General features: G+C 38.7%; 1 protein-coding gene across 3 annotated transcripts in view; it reads right to left on the bottom strand.

Annotated features, from left to right (window-relative positions):
* Nucleotides 1–20,481, bottom strand: part of TMLHE (trimethyllysine hydroxylase, epsilon) — a 114,487-nt gene extending 94,006 nt beyond the window's left edge. For all 3 annotated transcript variants that reach the window (XM_008686768.2, XM_040626573.1, XM_008686769.2), the window contains exon 1: nucleotides 20,357–20,481. The gene's annotated coding sequence lies outside the window, so the exon portion shown is untranslated. The remainder of the gene's footprint in view (nucleotides 1–20,356) is intronic.
* Nucleotides 20,482–21,947: the final 1,466 nt, after the last annotated feature.

Below are 21,947 nucleotides of genomic sequence, written 5' to 3'. Positions count from 1 at the left end.
CTACTAACTGAGTTTAGAGCCTGAGATTTCTGTAATAGTTCCATCTTTGAATTTAGGCAACACAGGGATCCTGTTACCATGTAATCTGGCTACTGGTACTTTTATAGATATAGTTTATTAGAATGATTCAAATCCTCAGGAGAGTTAACATTTAATGAGGAAATCAAGATACATCTGAAGTAGGGCTGCTTGTTGAGGGTGGCTTCAGATAAAACTAGCACTGAATGGGATCCTACCCAGTGGATAAAAGAGACAATAAGAACAGGAACACGCATGAATGACAACAACTCTATGTGAGTGGCAAAAGCCAATTATTCCAGCCATCAGTCTGTGCTGGAAACAGTACATGCTGAAACAGCAATGCTGGTGGATAAGATAGCTAGGCCTGCTGAGGTCAGTTCTCCCATCCCCTGCAGCCCTCTAGTTAATGGCTCACTAGGATCCATACTAATAGTCACGTACACAGGTCCCTGCTGCCCCTCACGTGATTGCTTTCTTGAGTTGTTTGTCCCTCCTTGCTTCTGCATACTTTACATTCTATGATAGATAATAAAACCGAGAGTCCACCAGACTCCGGGCTTCACCCTGGTGCCTGCACTTCTTGCTGGTGCCTGGTGGTGCAGCCTCTCCGGGCCTCTCTTTGTTCCAAATTACCGGACTCTGAGTAATCATTTCATCTCTTAACAAATGCGCTATGTAACACCAGGTGGTGGTGGAAAGACCCCTGAAAAGGAGAGCCCTGAAAAGGGGGTAGCTATACTCCTTTTTTGCTAGGAAAAAAAGTCCACTTTGTCTGTTATTAATATATCTACTTCTGTTGTCTTTTGGATAGTGTTTTGCATTGTAGATTTCTTCCACCCTTTTACTTAAGATCTTCCTATATTTTTACATTTAACTTGTGTTTTTTATAAATAGCACATAGTTATAGTTTTTTAAGGTTTAATAATCTTTGTCATTTCATTAATGTGTTCAGTTCACTTAAATTTAACATAATTAATATTTTTAAAGATTTTATTTATTTATTTGAGAGAGGGAGAGAGACAGCGTGCAAGCACAAGCAGGGGGTAGGGGCAGAGGGAGTGGGAGAAGCAGACTCCCCACTGAGCAAGGAGGCCCATGTGGGGCTGGATTGCAGGACCCCGGGATCATAACCTGAGCCAAAGACAGATGCTCAACCAACGGAGCCACCCAGGCACCCCCTTAACCTAATTATTGATATATTTGAGTTTAACTCTACTATAACAATGTTTGCTTTCTATTGTCTTGCCTGTTTTGTTATCTTTTCTCTCTTGCTTTGTTTTGCACTGATTAGGTAATTTGTATTATTCTATTTCCTCCTTTGTTTACTTGTTAATTATACATTCGTTTACTGGTTTTTAAAAAGGAGTTATTCTAGGGCTTACAACATGTATCTTTGATTTATTAGATTATAATGCAAACTAGAATGGCAAAAATTGACAAGGCAAGAAACAACAATTGCTTGAGAGGATGTGGAGAAAGGGGATCCCTCTTACACTGTTGGTGGGAATGCAAGTTGGTACAGCCACTCTGGAAAACAGTGTGGAGGTCCCTTAAAAAGTTAAAAATTGAGCTACCCTATGATCCAGCAATTGCACTACTGGGCATTTAGCCCAAAGATACAGACGTAGTGAAGAGAAGGGCCATATGCACCCCAATGTTCACAGCAGCATTGTCCACAATAGCTAAATCGTGGAAGGAGCCGAGATGTCCTTCAACAGGTGACTGGATTAAGAAGATGCGGTCCATGTGTACAATGGAATATTACTCAGCCATCAGAAAGAACGATTTCTCAACATTTGCTGCAACATGGATGGGACTGGAGGAGATTATGCTAAGTGAAATAAGTCAAGCAGAGAAAGACAATTATCATATGGTTTCACTCATTTATGGAACATAAGAAATAGCAGGAAGATCGGTAGAAGGAAGGGAAGAAGGGGGGGTAATCAGAAGGGGGAATGAAACATGAGAGACTATGGACTCTGGGAAACAAACTGAGGGCTTCAGAGAGGAGGGGGTTGGGGGATTGGGATAGGCCGGTGATGGGTATTAAGGAGGGCACATATTGCATGGTGCACTGGGTGTTATATGCAACTAATGAATCATGGAACATTACATCAAAAAACTAGGGATTTCTGTATGGTGACTCACATAACATAATAAAAATTATTTAAAAAAAAGAAAGCTGTTTTCACTGTATATAGAAATTTAGATTGGCAGTTACCTCCTCCAGCATTTTGAAGATATCATTACAATATCTTCATGTTGTTTTTGTTGGGAAGTCAACACCAATCTAATTGCTGCTCCTTGTAAAGTAACACATGTTTTTTCTCCAACTGCTTTTACGTTTTCTTCTTTTTATTTTTAGCAGTTTTTACAAAATACAGCTAGATTAGGTTTTCTTTGTATTATTATTCTTTGAGTTATAGCACTTTTTGAATCTATAACTTGATGCTTGTGATAGGCATAATTCTAAAATGACTTCTGGTGACCCTTGCTCAATTATAATCCCTTCCCCTAGAGTATGAATATGATGGGATTTCACTTGAGTGATTAGGAAATGTATATGGCACAGAGGACTTTAAGAAAGATCCTTAGCTGGGCTGACCTACACCAGCAATCCCTTAAAAGGGACAGGGCTCTTTCTAGCGAAAGAGATTTGAAGCCAGAGAGCAATTTGCTGTCAAGGAGATTCTCCATTAGCTTTGAAAGTGGAGGGGACTACAGGGAAAGTAATGCATGCAGTCTCAAGGAGATGAGAGTGACGAACAGATGACGTGCAAGAAGGAAAAGGAAACAGCAACCGCAGTCCCACAGCCATGTGGAACTGAATTCAGCTAACAATCTGAACGAAACTGGATGTGTGCATTCTTAGCCAGAGCCTCCAGAACGGAATGCAGCCTGGCCAATACCCTCATATCAGCCTTTAATACACTGACCAAAGAACCCAGTCATGCCATACCTGGTATTCTGATCTATAGAACTGTGAGCTAATAAGTGGGTATTGGTTTAATCTACTAAGTTTCTGGTAAATTGGTATGCAGCAATAGCAAAATAATACAATGCTTTTATTACTTTTAGAAAACTCTTACTCATCATCTCTTCAAACATTGCTTCTGAATATTCATTCTCTCTCTCCTCTCCTTCTAGGACTCCTATTACAAGTATATCAGACATCTACATGTACTAGGTGCTAGGCACTGTTACAAGTACTGGAAATATATCAGTAAACAAAACAAATATTCCTGTCTTCATGAAGCACCTTTTAACAGCATCCTGATATCTACTATACCTAAGCTGGCTCCTCCCACAGTGTTCTTCCTCACAGTCAATTATAGTACTGTCCAATCAGTTCTATAACTGGTTCAATCTGAAATCTATGCTTTGAACTTGATACCTCCTCTTTAAAATGTCTACCCTACAGGCAATTATCAAATCATAACTTTTACTCCCTACATAATTCCCAAACCTGACCCACTGCATTATAGCTTTACTTGCCACATTCTCAGTCAAAGCCCACCATTATTTCTAGTTCATCTATCCATATACACACTTGCCCTCCCTTCAAACCATTTTGCACACTGTAGGAAGAGTGAACTAAAATAGTCCTTTGAATGGATCCCTAAGGCAAAAAAAAAAAAAAAAAATTGGACTTTACCCTTTTCCTTCTTGCCCTGTCCCTTTTAAGGGATTGCTGGTGTAGGTCAGCCCAGCTAAGGATCTTTCTTTCTTAAAGTCCTCTGTGCCCTTTGTTCCCTCAAACTGGAAGTCCTTCTTACTCTACCTTTTATTCATATTTCAAGAATCAGTAGAAGTATCATTTCATCTAAGAATTTTTCCCTACACTCCCAGAATGAACTAGTAGCTTTGTTCTCTCATAATATTCTGTTTATGTCTCTATCTTCTTTCTTCATACATTTTGATGAAATTATATGTTTTTATGTCTTTCCTCCTAGTAACACTTGGATGCTCCTTAATAGGAAGACATATGTCTCATTAATTTTTGCACTCTACATTTAGCATGGTTCCTAGTACTTTGTAAAACTCCACAAATATTTGTGGGAATTCAAATGAATTACTTTTCTTCCAATTTCATATTTTCTTTAAATCTGGCAGGATGTCTGTTATAAATCTTCACTTAAGTAAATAATAAAAATATTGAGGTCAGGCCAAAGGTAGGTTTTGTAGAAGGCCAACAAAAACTCTTCCTTTGCCTATGGTCTGCTAATCAGTTCTCTTTGAGTATGGTAATTTAATTAATTAATGCATAATTGTATTAATTATCTAACCCATCAACATAGATTTATAATTCTTATTCACAAAGTAAAAGATTTGTTAAAGTCTTGCTGAAATTTCATTCATTCATTTAATGTACATTATATCTACCACATTTCCATAAATTACCTCTAATAATATATTTAAAAATAAAAAATTACATTTGTGTGGAATATCTTTGTTAATAACTTTGTAATTTTCTAAGTACACACTTACTTGAAATCTGTTCTGGGATCTAACCCAGGAGATATTTAGTTTATTGATTAGCAGACTGAAAATTCTCCCTTAGAAGTTTTACATAAATCCAGTCATAAAGCACCTCTCCTAGTCTCCTTAATTCCTTTGATCATTGAGAGTAGTGTAATGATATCATCTGACTTATAGCTTACCCATGCCAGGACACATATACTTTCTCTTTCTGAGAACATAGTCAGAATATTGTTCTTGTTGTCTTTGCAAATATGTATTTCTATAAGCCTGAGGTAATTTTGGGTCCTATGCTTCTAAATACTAATCCTTTAGGCACATGCCACCTGTTATATTCATCCTTCTTTTCCACCTTTTATATATTATTCTTTTAAAATAGAACTATGAGCTCATTGTAAAACTTCCTATGTAGTCCCGTCATTCCCCTCATTTCTCCTTTAATAGAATAATCTGCTGTTTCATAGTCAAAATTATGTTTTTGAGAGCTTCCCAACCTTTAGAGTCTAAAATCATCTTAATGTAAATTAAGGTCCAACAAGTATCAATCACAGTAACAGAAACTTTTGGAGAACAGCCATAGCTAGAAATTCTAGTCAGAGTAGGCAATTACATAATAGGTCAATTTGAATCTTTTCATGGTTATTACTAAGGAAGAAGCATTACCTCCTGAAAGGCTTAAAGCCAAGAATCCATTTAGCTCCCGTCAATTTTTCCTTCCAAATGTGTCTTAGATTTGTCCTTCTTTTTCCATTCCTATAGATGCCTTCATCACCTCATACCTGGACTACTGCCATAGACTAGATGGTTTCCTTGCCTCTGGTCCATCCATATTCCAATCCATTTTCCAAACTATTGCCAGATTAATCTCTTAAAACACTTTCATCATGTCACTCTCCGGTCTGAGACCTAGCTCAAATGTCACCTTCTTTGTAAAATCTTCCTAACTGCCCTAGGAAGAGTTAATAGCTGCCTAGTCAATGTTTTCATCGTTCTTTGTGCATACCCTTATTAGTGCATTTACAACATGTATAATAATCACCTGCTTAATTATTTTTTTTCTCCCCATTTGCTGAGAGCTCCTTGAGGGCAGGCAAAAGAATTGAGTCATTTCTTTACAATGGCACTCAAGACTTTACATAATTGGCTCCATCTTGCCCCACAATCTCAGGATCTTTACATGTGTTGTTTCTTCTGCCTACCATGTTCTCCCTCTTATTCTTCCTACTCATTTTTCAGGTCTAAGATTAAAAATCAAATCACTGAAGAAAATTTCCCTGGCACTCTTTTTTTTATAATATTTTTTTATTATGTTATGTTAGTCAATATACGGTACATCCTTAGTTTTTGATGTAATGTTCCATGATTCATTATTTGCATATAACACCCAGTGCTCCATGCAATATGTGCCCTCCTTAATACCCATCACCGGCCTATACCAATCCCCCACCTCAAAGACAGTCTCTTCAATAAATGGTGCTGGGAAAATTGGACAGCTATATGCAAAAGAATGAAACTTGACCACTCTCTCACACCATCCACAAAGATAAACCCGACACTCTTAACTAATTAATCAACTCATTTACAAAATATTTGTTGGGTGCCAACTTTGTGCCAGGCAGTATTTTAGGCATTTGGGATATATAAATGAACAAAAGAGACAAAAATTCCTGATTTCATGGAGTCTATCTTCTAGTGGGAGGAGGCAGATGATTGAAGATAAAAATTATACAAAAGTAAATTACATAATACAGCATAAGATGATGGGAGCTATAAAAAATCCAGCTGGAAAAAGGGGTATGCTGGAGGTAGTAGGAGTTTTAAATATGGTGGTAAGGGTAAACCTCATTGAGAAAGATGACTTTTGAACAAAGAGGGATTTAGTCATGAAGATACCTGGTGTAAAGTAGGCCAGTGCAAAGGTTCTAAGCTGGGATTGTATCAGATATACTTTTATCCTCCTTTTAAAGATGCATTCTATTGATGTCCTTCATGAGCCATAATGAAATTTGCTAGTATCCTCTTTTTGCCTCTCCCTCCTTCTGGCCTAGCCTCTAATTTAAACCTATATTTTCTTTTTTTTTAAGATTTCATTTATTTATTTGAGAGAGAGATAGAGAGAGTGTGCACATGCACACAAGTAGGGGGGAGGGGCAGAGGGAGAAGCAGACTCCCCACTGAGCAGGGAGCCCAATACGGGACTCGATCCCAGGACCCTGGGATCATGATCTGAGTGGAATGCAGCCACTTAACTGACTGAGCCACCCAGGCACCCTAAACCTATATTTTCTTACTCCTAGTTAATATCTATGAAGCTATCTTCCTTCTATACCCATTTTTGTTGCTTGTGTAATATCTATATTTCAGAGTATAAAATATTTGCCTCTATTCTGTCATTTCATCACCATCAGTTATTCTTACCTTTACAGGTAAACATAGTTACAGTTCACCACCAAATATATGCCAAATGTCTCTGAAGCTTTTTTATTTCTATTAAATGCCTTAGTTAGGCATCATGGGAATAATATTTCCTGAGTCTTACATATTCACTATAGCTTGAATTTATGCATCTTCCTGTTGCTTAGCCATCTCATTTGTAACAAGCAATTTTCTAACATCACAATTTTTGCAGATTTCTCTGAGCAGGTTTCTTCTGGACTTCTTTCTCTGGAAGAACTCTAAGACTACATTAAAATATGTATCAAAATTTATTATAATAAATATTTATTACATGTTAATAAAATGCATACTTCTATATTTATTATATATAACCTTTTTATATATTATATACATGTAATTATATATAATATTATGTTTGTTCTATGTATATGTAAAATTTATGTATGTTACATATATGTATAAAACCTATTATATATACATATATATAGTTTGTATATGTATACAATATGTATTCAGGAATCTGGTGTTCATGGATGAGCAGGCCCTTGGTGGAAGATGTGCAACACTGGCTTGCTGCAGTGACCAGTTCTGTACAGAGTCTTTCAGAACCAAAGATTCCTTGAGGAACTAGGTAAGGTCACCACAGTACACTCTGGGCTGCATTTCTTCCACTCGTCCACTTCCACTTTTGGTCTTTCTTACAGGCATTTGAACCCACATCCTAATTAAGGCTCACCAATAGCCTAGGCCAAGACAGAAAAATTTGATCCATAGCTCTTCTGTTGGTGGATTTTTTGCTAAACTATACTTTCACAGATCTGCACATCTTTGAGGTTCTTCATTCTAATTCTATGACTTGTAAGGACCCAAGGCCTTCTGCAAGCATTAACAGTCAAGCCCAGGCTCCTGAAAGCACTAAAACTCAAGCCAAGGCAGAAGACCTGACTGGACATTTTTCCAAAGGTATACAGATGGTCAACAGACACATGAAAAGATGCTCAGTATCACTAATCATCAGGGAACTACAACTCAAAACTATAATGACATATCACCTCACACTTAACAGAATGGATAAAATCCAAAAGACAAGAAATAATAAGTGTTGGGGAGGATGTACAGAAAGAGGAACCACCCTTGTGCACTGTTGGTAGGAATGCAAATTGGTACAGCTGCTGTGAGAAACAATATGGATGTTCCTCAAAGAATTAAAAATAGAAACCATATGATCCAATAATTCCACTATTGGGTATTTACCCAAAGAAAACTAAAACACTAATTTGAAAACATATATGCATCCCTATGTTTATTGAAGCACTATTTATAATAGTCAAGATATGGAAGCAACCTAAGTAACCAAAGACAGACAAATGGATAATGAAGATATGGTGTGTAAATACTACGCAGCTACAAAAAGGTTAAAATGTTGCCATTTGGACAACATGGATGGACCTAGAGAGTATTATGCTAAGTGAAATAAGTCAGTTAGAGAAAGACAAATACCATATGATTTCATTTATATGTAGAATCTAAAAAATAAAACAAAAGAATAAACAAACAAAGAAGCATCAGAATCAGACCTATAAATACAGAGCACAAACTGCTGGTTGCCAGAGGGGCAGGGACTGGGGGGATGGGCAAAATGGATGCAGAGGAAGGGCAGCTACAGGTTTGCAATTATGGAATGAGTATGTCATGGGAATAAAAGGCACAGCACAGGGAAGATGGTCAACGGTATTGTAATGGTGTTGTATGGTGACAGATGGTAGCTACACTTGTGCTGAGCACAGCATAACATATAGAGATGCTGAATTACTCTGTGGTACACCTGAAACTAATGCAACATGGTGTGCCAACTATACTCAAAAATTTTTTTTAAAGCCACTCAAGCCCAAGGCTTTTACTTCTGGTTAGGTTGAAGAAAGTTACAAAAGATTGTTTTACCGGCCCTAAAAGTGAGAATCAGTCAGATAAGCTACAAGACCATAGTTTTAAAAACTCATCAGACTTTTGGTTTCAGCTCTGTCATGGAAAGAGCTTGGAAGTCATCGGTCCCATCATCACGATAAGAATAAGCTGATCAAATTGAAAAGCAACGGCTCTTTTTGGACTTAGACTACTGAGGCTACAGGGCAAACTGCCACTCCAAAATGTGGAGAGACTGGCAAATCCAGAGAGGCAAAGCCAAGATCTATTTATCTGGAGCAGAAACTCCATTTACTTAAATGGTAATTTTGATGAATTGCTGGAGGCTGAGTGTGGACTACCCTTAGAGGGAGAAACTTCTGGGATCACAGTCTTAAGGAGGAACCCACACGTTCATAGGATTTTACCTCCATGAATCCCACACCAGGTTCTTATGGTATAGGGCCCAAAACAATTCCCACATTGGGGCACCTGGGTGGCGCAGTTGTTAGGCGTCTGCCTTTGGCTCAGGGCGTAATCCCGGCGTTCTGGGATCGAGCCCCACATCGGGCTTCTCTGCTGGGAGCCTGCTTCTTCCTCTCCCACTCCCCCTGCTTGTGTTCCCTCTCTTGCTGGCTGTCTCTCTCTGTCAAATAAACAAATAAAATCTTTAAAAAAAATCACCATTCCCACATAGTTCTGACAGGGGAGGGGGAGAGTAAACATTGCATTGTCTATAACAGGGTATTCTCCAAACAGAACTGTCTCTATAACAAAGACCTGCTCTCCAAGGGAAAAGACTTCATCAGAGTCTTACCCCATCTGGGGAAAGGGCATTTCTCTCACTTGGGCCTTCTCAAGCCTTTCTGTCTTACCAAGAGAGAGATGCTATCAAAAGCTGTTAAGGACACAGCCCAGGGCCACAGGCCCACTATAAAACTAAGATTTAATCATGAGATTATAGAATGTATACCCTATACCACTATGTCATCAGACTTCAGTATAAGAGTGGATTATAATGAAAGATCTGCCAAGATGCAAACTCTATCTGGTAAGTAGTTCTTAGGGCATACCAAGGACAAAGAGACAAAAAACAAGGACACTAGTAAAATGTGAAGACTTTGACACCTACAGCTACCACAAACATTAACCACAGCCCAACTCCTAACCAGATTAAAATAAAACCTCATACTACAGGTTATTTAATGTCAGTACCATTACATAATATATCATGCCTGGCTTTCAACAAAAAATTTATAAGGCACATTAAAAGGCAAGAAAAAAACACGGTCTGAAGATACAAAACAAGCATCAGAGCCAGACTCAGATATGACAAAGAGTTTTACATTAACAGATATGACTAATACGTTAAGAGCTCTAATGGAAAAAGTAGGCAATACTCAAGAACAGATGTGTAAATGAAAGCAGAGATGGAAAGTCTGCAAAAGTATCAAAAGGAAATGTTTGAAGTAAAAAAACACTGTAACAAAAATAAAGAATGCCTGTATTATGGGAGTTGCAGGAGAAGAAGAATGGGGAAAAGGGGCAAAAGGTTTAGTTGAACAAATTATAGCTGAGAATTTCCCTAATCTGGGGAAGGAAACAGGCATTCAAGTTCAAGGGGCAAAGAGAATTCCCCTCAAAATCAACAAAAATAGGTTAACACCATGACATAATATAATGAAACTTGCAAATTACACAGATAAAGAGAAAACACTGAAGGCAGATTGGGAGATAAGGAGAGTTCCCTAACCTACAAGGGTAGACACATAAGGCTGGCAGCAGACCTATCCACAGAGAACTGGCAAGCCAGAAAGGACTGGCAATGATATATTCAACACACTAAATGGGAAAAATATGCACCCAAGAATACTTTATCCAGCAAGCCTGTCACTCGGAACAGAAGAAAGAAAAAGAGTTTCCAAGACAAACAATAACTAAAGGATTTGTGAACACTAAACCAGCCTGGCAAGATATATTAAAAGGGACACTTTGAGTGGAAAGAGAGCCCCAAAGTAACAAAGACCAGAAAGGAACAGAGACAATATTCAGAAACAACAAATTCACAGGTAATACAATGGCACTAAATTCATATCTTTCAATAATTACTCTGAATGTAAATGGACTAAATGCTCCAATCAAAAGACATAGGTTATCAGAATGGATTAAAAAAAAACCCATTGATTCACTGCTTATAAGAGACTCATTTTAGACCCAAAGACACCTCCAGATTGAAAGTGAGGGGGTTGAGAAAAATTTATCACGCTAATGGACATCAAAAGAGAGCTGGAGTAGCCATCCTTATATCAGACAAACTAGATTTTAAATGAAAGACTATAATAAGAGATGAAAAAGAACACTGTATCTAATAAAATGGTCTATCCAATAAGATCTAACAAATGTAAGTATTTACGCCCCTAACATGGGAACAGCCAATTATATAAAACAATTAATAACAAAGTTAAAGAAATTCATTGACAAAAATACAATAAGAGTAGGGGACTTTAACACCCCACTCACAGCAATGGACAGATCATCTAAACAGATCAAGAAGGAAACAAGGGCTTTGAAAGACACACTGAACCAGATGGACTTAACAGATACATTCAGAGCATTTCATCCTAAAGCAGCAGAATACACATTGTTCTTGAGTGCACACGGAAGATTCTCCAGAATAGATCACATACTGGGTCACAAATCAGGTCTCAACTGGTACAAAAAGACTGAGATCATACCATGCATCTTTTCAGACCACGGTGCTTTAAAACTGGAAGTCAATCACATGAAAAAATTTGGTAGAACCACAAGTACATGGAGATTAAAGAGACTCCTACTAAAGAATGAATGGGTCAACCAGGAAATTAAAGAATAATTTAAAAAATACATGGAAGCAAATGAAAATGAAAATACAACTGTTCAAAATGTTTGGGATGCAGCAAAGGCCGTCCTAAGAGGGAAGTATATAGCAATACAGGCCTTCTTCAAAAACCAAGAAAAGTCTGGGCTGCAAGGTGGTCCAACATCCACAAATCAATCAGTATGATACACCACATTAATAAAAGAAAGGACAAGAACCATATGATCCTCTCAACAGATGCAGAAAAAGCCTTTGACAAAATACAGCATCCTTTCTTAGTAAAACCTCTCTGCAGTGTAGGGGTATAAGGAACATACCTCAATATCATAAAAGCCATATATGAAAAACCCACAGTGAATATCATCCTCAACGGGGAAAAGCTGAGAACTTTACCCCTGTGGTCAGGGAGCATGACAGGGACATCTACTCTCACCACCGTTGTTCTGGAAGTCCTAGCCTCAGCAATCATACAACAAAAAGAAACAAAAGGCATCCAAATCAGCAAAGAAGTCAAACTTTCACTCTTTGCAGACGACATGATACTCTATGTAGAAAACCCAAAAGACTCCACCCAAAAATTGCTAGGACTGATACAAGAGTTCAGCAAAATCACAAGATATAAAATCAATGCACAGAAATCAGTTGCATTTCTATACAGTAACAATGAAGCAGAAGAAAGAGAAATCAAATAATCAATCTCATTTACAATGGCACCAAAAACCATAAGATACCTAGGAATAAACCCAACAAAGATGTAAAGGATCTGTACTCCGAAAAACTATACAACACTAATTGAAAGAAACTGAGGAAGACACAAAGAAATGGAAAAACATTCTATGCTCATGGACTGGAAGAACAAACATTGTTAAAATGTCTATGCTACCCAAAGTAATCCACACATCCAATGCAATCCCTATCAAAATACCATCAGCATTTTTCATAGAGCTGGAACAAACAAACCTAAAATTTGTATGGAACCAGAAAAGACCCTGAATAGCCAAAGGAATGTTGAAAAGGAAAACCAAAGCTGGAGGCATCACAATTCCAGACTTCAAGCTGTACTACAAAGCTGTAATCATCAAGACAGTACGGTCCTGGCACAAGAACAGACACATAGATCACTGGAACAGAATAGAGACCCCAGAAATGGACCTTCAACTCAATGGTCAACTAATCTTTCACAAAGCAGAAAAGAATATCCAATGGAAAAAAGTCTCTTCAACAAGCGGTGCTGGAAAAATTGGACAGCCATACGCAGAAGAATGAAATTGGACCACTTTCTTATACCATACACAAATATAAACTCAAAAAGGATGAAAGACCTAAATGAGAGACAGGAATTCATCAAAATCCTAGAAGAGAATACAGGTAGCAACCTCTTTGACCTCAGCTTCATCAACTTCTGGCTAGACACATCTCCAAAAGCAAGAGAAACAAAAGCAAAAAGGAATTATTGGGACTTTGTCAAGATAAAAAGCTTTTGCACAGCAAAGGAAACAGTCGACAAAACTGAAAGGCAACCTATAGAATGGGAGAAGATATTTGCAAATTTCTTATCAGATAAAGGGCTAATATTCAAAATGTATAAAGAACTTATCAAACTCAACACCCCTCAAAAAAAAATCCAGTCAAGAAATGGGCAGAAGACATGAAGAAACATTTTTCCAAAGACATCCAAGTAGGCAACAGACACATGAAAAAATGCTCAACATCCCCAGGTATGAGGAAAATACAAATCAAAACCACAATGAGATACCACCTCACACCAGAATGGCTAAAATTAACAAGTCAGGGAACAACAGATGTTGGTGAGGATGCAGAGAAAAGGGAACCCTCCTACACTGGTGGCGGGAATGCAAGCCGGTGCAGCCGCTCTGGAAAACAGTGTGGAGGTTCCTCAAAAAGTTGAAAATAGAGCTACCTTATGACCCAGCAATTGCACTACTAGGTATTTACCCCAAAGACACAAATGTAGTGATCCAAAGGGCCACCTGCATCCCAGTGTTTATAGCAGCAATGTGCACAATAGCCAAACTATGGAAAGAGCCTGGATGTCCATTGCCAGATGAATGGATAAAGAAGATGTGGTGTATACACACACACACACACACACACACACACACACACACACACTAGAATATTACTCAGCCATCAAAAATGAAATTTTGCCATTTGCAATGACGTGGATGGAACTAGAGGGTATTAGGCTAAGTGAAATAAGTCAGTCAGAGAGAGATATATACCATATGACTTCACTTATATGTGGAATTTAAGAAACAAACCAGGGGCGCCTGGGTGGCACAGCAGTTAAGCGTCTGCCTTCGGCTCAGGGCGTGATCCCGGCGTTCTGGGATCAAGCCCCACATGAGGCTCCTCCGCTAGGAGCCTGCTTCTTCCTCTCCCACTCCCCCTGCTTGTGTTCCCTCTCTCGCTGGCTGTCTCTCTCTCTGTCAAATAAATAAATAAAATCTTAAAAAAAAAAAGAAGAAACAAACCAGATGAACACAGGGGAAGGGAAAGAAAAATAAAATAAGATGAAAATTGAGAGGGAGGCAAACCATAAGAGATGCTGCACTCTAGGAAACAAACAGAGGGTTCCTGGAGGGGAAGTGGATGGGGAGAAGGGATAATTGGGTGATGGGCATTAAGGAGGGCAGTTGATGCAATGAGCACTGGGTGTTATATGCAACTAATGAATTACTAAATTCTACCTCTGAAACTAATAAAAAAAATAAAAAGAAATTTAAAAGAAAGTAGAGGAGAATGAAAGACTTTCTCAGACAAACAAAAACTGAGGGAATTCATCACCAGCAGTTATGTCCTGCAATAAATATTAAATGAAGTTTTTCAGGGAGAAGGAAATGATATATATCAGAAACTTGGGTCTCCATTCAGAGGAGAAGGGCATCAGAAAAGGAATAAATAAAGGTAAAAAATATTTTAAGTGTTCTTATTCTTAGCTGTTCTAAAAAATAATAGTTTAAAGTAATAAAAGTAACAATGTGATGGGTAATTACAGCATATAAAAAATTTAATGCCTGGAAGAAAAACCATAGGGGATTAGAGGAAAGAATTGGGAATATTCTGTTATAAGGGTTATGCACCACATGTGAAGCAGAATAGTCTTATTTGGAGGTGGACTCAGATTAGTAAAAAATACATATATCACAAACTCTCAGAAAGCACTAAAGAAAACTTTAAAAAAGTATAATTGAAATTTTAAGAAAGGGGATACAATGGAATCATATAAAATGCACAATTAAAACAAGAGAAGGCAGAAAAAGAGGGCAAAAGGAAACAAAGAAGAAATGTAATATATGGACATATTAACAAAAATGGTAAATATTAATCTAAAAATATCAAGAGTCACTTTATATATAAATGGCCTAAATATATCAATTAAAAAAAAGATTGTCAGTGTGAACTTAAAGAACAAATATCCAACTTTATGTTGTCTCTAAGAAAGTGATTTAAACCTTCACTGGCACAAGGTGTTTAAGCACAACATGTGAATAACTTTTGGCTGACCATTAATATATATTTGTCCAATCGACCCCAAGGAAGCTAGTCTTTCAAGTAAAAAATAAATAAATAAATAAGAATAACAACAACAAAATTGAGTAGAGGCACCAGAGGCTACACATTGCAAGGAAGGCCAGAAGGCAGCAGAATGGCATATGCAAAATACTGAAAGAAAAAACAACCCCTGTCAACCAAGTATTTTATATTCACAACACACAGAGAATTCATTGCTAGCAGACCTATCTTATAAAAAATACTAAAGGAAGTCCTTAGTCTAAAAAGAAATGACACCAGTTGGTAACTTGAAACCACATGAAGAAATAAACAGCACCAGTAAAGGTATTTATGCAAGTAAACATAAAAGAGAGTATACATCATTTTTTCTTTTTTCTTTTAAAGAGCAACTACATCAAACAATAATTTAAAAACTATATTGTTGGGCTTGCAATATATTAAGATGTAAATCATATTACATTAATAGGACAAAGGATGGAGGAGCAAAGCTTCCCTGTGTTACTGGAATTAAATGATTATTAATCTAAAGTAGATTATATTACGTTGACATACATATTGCAATTCCCAGGGTAGTTAACAAAAAAAATAACTCCAGAAATTATAGTAAAAAACATCAAAAGTTCAATCACAGTAAGTTAACTTAATTACAGTAATTTTAATTATGATAAATGTAAATAGATCAAACAGTCCAATCAAAAGACAAAGACTGTGAGACTGGATAAAAGAACAGAATCCAAGTATATGTCATCTACATTATACCCAGTTTATATGTGAAGAAATAAACAGGTTGAAAGAATAAAAGAGTTGAAGTAGCTATGCTTAGAAAATGAAGATATTTCATAATGATGGAAGAAGGGTCAATTCGTCAGAAAGACATAATAAGTAGAAACATGTAAAATACACATCTAACAAAAGAAACTCTTCTCAACTCATTCTATGAGACTGGGTATCTTACATCAAACAAGACAAATACATCTTCAGGGAAGAAATTACACTACCGTGCTAAATTACATTACCGTGCAATGTCTCAAATGAATACAGATGCAAAATTCCTCAACAAAATGTTAGCAAACCACCAATTCAGGCATACACATTTTATCGCACTTCTCTTTATTTCACTTCACAGATACTGCATTTGTTTTTTAAAGAATTGAGGGTTTGTGGCAAACCCTGCATCAAGCAAGTCTGTTGCTGCCATTTTTCCAACAGCATTTGTTCACTTCATGTCTCTGTGTCACTCACAATAGTTCAAATTTTTCATTTATATTATATTTGTTATAGTGATCTGTGATCAATGATATTTGATGTTACTATTGTAATTGTTTTGGGGCACTGACCAACCATTCCCCCATCTCTCTCTCTCACCTTGGGCCTCCCTATTCCCTCAGGTACAACAATACTGAAATTAGGCCTATTAATAACCCTACCACGGCTCCTAAGTGCTCAAGTAAAAGGAAGAGTTACACGTTTCTCACTTTAAATCAAGAGCTAGAAATGATTGAGCTTAGTGAGGAAGGCATGTTGAAAGCTCAGATAGGCAGAAAGTTAGGCCTCTTGTGCCAAACACATACCAAGTTGTGAAGTCAAAGGAAAAGTTCTTGAAGGATATTGCAAGTGCCACGCCAGTGAACACACAAATGATAAGAAAGCAAGACAGCCTTATTGCTGATATGGAGAAAGTTTTAGTCATCTTGAAAGATGATCAAACCAGCCACAACATTCCCTTAAGCCAAAACCTAACCCAGAGCAAGGCCTGAACTCTCTTCAGTTCTGTAAAGGCTAAGGGAGGTGAGAAGGCTGCAGAAGAAAAAAGTGTGAAGCTAGCAGGCCTTGGTTCATGAGGTTTAAGGAAAGAAGCCATTTCCATAACATCAAAGTGCAAGGTGAAGCAGCAAGGTATCCAGAAGATCATTAACACAGGCGGCTACACTAAACAACAGATTTTCAACGTAGATGGAACAGCAATTCCATTCCTAGGTATCTACTTGAGAGAACTGAAAACACGTCCAGTCAAAACTTGTGCACGAACACCCAGAGCAGCCTTCTTCACAACTGCCAAAAGGTATGAATAAACCAAATGTATGTAACCTGATAAATGAATAAATAAAACGTTGTATATACATACAGTAGTAGCACATTATCCAGCCATCAAAAGTAATGAAGTACTGAATCATGCTACAATATGAATGAACCTTGAAATCATCATGCTAAGAAGCAAGTTGCAAAAGACCACACACTGTATGATTCCATTTATATAAAATGTCCAAGAACAGGCAAATCCATGGGCACGCAAAAGGATCACATTGCCCAAAGCTAGGGAGAGTAACAAGGATTAACAGCAAATGGGCAACGGAGATGTTACTGAGGTGATGAAAATGTCAAAAGCTGGATTACAGTGATGTTTATGACACTCAGTAAATTTACTAAAAATCCTTTTAGTTTACACTTAAAATGGGTCAATTTTTTTTCCTGTTTTGCCCATCCCCACCTCCTCCTCTCTGACAACCACCAGTTTGTTCTGCATTTAGTAGTCTGTTTTTGTGTTTGTCTGTTTTGTCTTGTTTGATTCCACATACAAGTGAAATTACATGGTCCTTGTTTTTCTCTGCCTTATTTCACTTAACACCATACCCTCTAGGTCCACCCTTGTTGTCTCAATACAAGAAATTGTAAAGATACTCTGGGCAGTAGAGAGCAGAAAAGAAAGTTCATCTTTTTCACAACTTATTAAGGATCATACAGAGCTCACTGGGCTGTTGTATGTTGTTGTTTTTGCTGTGGGGATGACGGGAGTGGTGGTTTTCCCATGAGGGCTGAGGGTCAAGCAATGATTTGGATTTTTTAAAGTAAAAAAGTTTTTTAAATGACTAAATAAGTAAGCCACGGAGATGAGAAGTACAGCATAAGGAATATAGTCAATAATATTGTGATAATATGGTGTGTTGACAGATGGTGACTCCACTTATCTTGGTGAGTACTGAGTAAAGTACAGAATTGTCGAATCGGTATGTTGTGCACTTGAAATGAACATTGTATATCAATTACACTTCAAGGATAAATAAAAATCTTTTAAATAAATGAATAAAGAACAATGTTGCTGGCTCAAAATTTGGAGTAGCAGTGGGGGCAAAGAGAAGTGGATAGGTTTAAAAATATTCAGGAAGCAGAAGTGGCAAGATTTTGAATTGATTGTGTATCGGGAACCAGGAAGAGAGAAGATGCCTCCGACTTAACATGCTTAAAGTGGAATTCCTGTTCTTCCCCCAAACTTACTGCCTTCGTTCGCTGCAGATCTCAGTGAGTGGATCAGCACGCTGGCACAGAGTTAGCATTCATTGATTGTCTTTGGAGTGAAAGAATAAATGAACAGAGTAGAAATACAGCCAAACAAAGCATTCACCGGTGCCTGCCAAACAGCCAGTCCTAAACTCACCCTCAAGGTCGGCTCAGCAGAAGTCTATCACAATTTCCCTCTCACTTTATCAACCGTTTGGAAAATCACCAGGTCCCATGTCCAGAAGAACACCCACCTTCCTATCAGGCACTCCTTGCCTAGAGCCTGCAGGTGTGGCACAGACCTGGAACCTCTTGTCCTGTAAATTCTGCACATGAGGGCAATGGCAGATTGTACAGCCCATATGCGCACAGGGGATGTTTGGTGTTGTAGGAACGAGGTCACAATGGCACCCAACCTGTGGATCTATGTTCACTTTGGCTTCAACCGCAAAGAGACTCTTGTTCCAAAGAGGTGTATTAATCCAGCCCCTCCCCCCACCCTCATCCTGGCAGGCAAACAATACAACTGCCAGAAACACTACAGACACCAAGCGTCAGTTTGGATATTTTCTTGCTTCTCCCAGGGCTGACAAGCAGAGATACAGAACTGCTTGTGGTTTCTGGTACAGATACCAAAACCAGGAAGTGATCTGTCCCACTGCAGGTTTCCCAGAAATAAGAATGAGATGGGCCATGCAAAGGATGCCCCCCGGACTCAACCAACCCAGCCAACATTCCTTTCATCATACTAGTTACCTGAGAGAGTATAACTTCTTTAAGTGTGATGACAAATAAACACATTCACCTCTCAGGGTTGTGAAGACTGTAGTGTTTTGCATTATATAGGGTTGCCATTACCATTGTAAGCAATTTCTTAATGGGGTGGAATTGGAATGACAGAATGTTGGTCCATAGTGTTTATAACTCTTTGTCTTTACAGTTAATGGAAAATAAACTGTATGTAATTTTTACAATAGTGATTCCTGAAAGGGCAATACCAGCTAAGAAGAAACTGTGAAGTTTTTCTTTCAGCGATTGATTAACAGTTAAATTGGCCAAGTCTTTTATGATCAGACTGTTGCTGGGCAGTGTACTATGTTCATTCAACACATAATGTTTTGGTCAATCATCTCGTTAAAATCCTTAACAGTAAAGCATTCACAAAACCATTCCTCAGAGCTGACATTCAACCACGGCACTGAATGAACATTTTTTTCCAGCTTTCAGGTCAGTCAGTAGTTAAAAATATTTAAAAGGCTTTTCAGAGTTGTTTAGTAATGGAGAGCACTTCCCCGACTAACTTTTCCAATGCCCTGCCTGGTCACTCCCGACTCTTACTAGGCATTCTTGCTCAGGAGGGGCAGACAAAGGGTAAAATCTGGGCAGAGAACACTAGTGGATATTATAAAGAAAGAAAGTCAGTGCTGCAAGGTTTTGCAGACAGCCGAGTTCCACCTTTCACTCCACCGCCAAGCAGTGTAGCTTGAACAGGTTAGGGACTCTCTGAAAGTTAGATACCAAGACAGTGACAAAGCCAGGCCGGGGATGGAATTTGAAACAATGAACGCTGGGCGTCAGTCCCAACGCGAGCTTGCTCCAGCTCCTCCAGCACTTCCCGAGCGCTAGGCCCATCTGACCCTGCGCTGATCTCCGAGCCGATTTCATCGCGCAACTGGCATAAACTGTGACGACAACCCTGCGGCAAGGCACGAGTGGCCTTCTCCTCTACAGGGGTTAAGGTAAGTACCACCGTCCTGGGGCGGAGCAGACGGGATGGGAGCCATCCCCATCGCCCCCCGCGCCAGGCCTTAAAGCGAGCGCCTGGGCAAACCCAACCACCGCCCCCACCAAAAACGCCCCTTCCCCTATCCATGGGACAGGACTCACCTGTGCTGGAGGTCGCGACTCCCAACTCAGCAAAACGGGAGGAACCGTAAGCAAAGAGAGTCTTGGGAGGCAGCCTTGCGCCCGCCTTTTGCTTTTTCCCAAAGACTATCGGCCCCGCGCTCCCCTCCCCCAGTCCTTACGGGCCCAGCAGCCGAGAGGCCCCGCCCCACTTCTTCCGGCCGTGTGCGGTGGGCGCCTGTGCGCCCTGGACCGCGGCCGGACGCTGCGGGGGCATGCTAGAGCCTCTGATTCAGAAGGGTCACGATGGGGTGCTCTAGTCAATTGCTTTCGTTTAACGGATTTGGAGCCACAGGCGTAGAGAGGAAAATAGCTGGGCCCATAAAACTACGCTGCGTGTAACACCCGGGTCTCCTTGTTTGCCTTTTCAGTGCTCTTCCTGAGTCTCCCCCTTATCGAGGTTGCTTATTGAGGTTTTCTGGAACAAAAATTCTTCCCCTTTCTTGCACCACTTTCTTGAACTTAAGTCACATACTACTCACTGCTGGACTCCCACCGATTCATTCGAACTACTTGAATCCAGGGTCCACATACAGTGCTAAAAACCGTGAACACTAGAAGGGAATGAATCATTACGAATGTACATCTTATGCGTGTAAAATTCAAGAACAATACGTATTACAAAAAGGACCAAAAAGTGCATTGAAATAGCATATACAATGGAAATCCAGAGCAGAGGGGAAAAAATCTAGAGCAAGAACAAACAAATATAATATACAGACATTGAAAAATGGGAAACAGCAGTATTGCAGTTATTAGAAATGAAAAATAATTAGTCTAATGTCAGATGCTGATGATGAAACGGTTTGCAGAAGTCAGGATCAACAAAAGAAGCAAATGCCTTCACACTTTTGCCCTGGAATTCTTTCTGTAAGATGCTCTACCACTACTTGTTCTTTTGCAAAAACTGCTACTCGTTATTTTGACTCACTTTAGATATTGCCTGCTCTGTGAATCATTCTCTGTTTTCCAAGATAAATTTCTGTTCTTTTCCATGGGTTCAATATGCCCAATGGACCCAGTACAGGCCTCCAGTATAACAATTATCATTCTGGATTATAATTTCTCCCTTTGCATGCCTGTGTCCTTCAATAAACAAGTGGTCTCCTGAGACCAGAAAAAAAATTGCATTTTTCAAATTTATTTTCCAAGACCCTAGCACAGAACCTAACTTATAGTATGTATTTAGTGAATATTTATTGAAAATTGTCTAGAGTCAGTGATTAGACAGAAAAAAACGCTATAGCTAGGATGCGAATTAATACACAGAGGAATAACTGAATAAGGTGAGGTTCTAGACTCAGGCTGGTATTCATGCAAATATTAATGAGTGCCTACTGTACATCAGGTGCTGTTTTAAACTTTGGGTATAAAATGGTAAACAAAAAGCAGATAGAGTCCATGCTCTTATGGAACTTAAAGAACTGATAGGGATTGGCCAGGCAAACAGGAAAAGGAACATTCCAGACAGAAGGAACATGATCAAAGGGCATGATCAAAGGTCCTATAATAGGAAAGGAGCACAACAGTAGCAATTAGAGTGAATAAGATCAATAAAGGTAAAGTGAAATCA

The sequence above is a fragment of the Ursus maritimus genome, assembly GCF_017311325.1.
Source record: "Ursus maritimus isolate PB19 chromosome X unlocalized genomic scaffold, ASM1731132v1 scaffold_X1, whole genome shotgun sequence".
NCBI classification, from domain to species: Eukaryota; Metazoa; Chordata; class Mammalia; order Carnivora; family Ursidae; genus Ursus; species Ursus maritimus.
The sequence above is the reverse complement of the archived record's forward strand: the minus strand, read 5'-3'. Positions and strand labels throughout refer to the sequence as shown.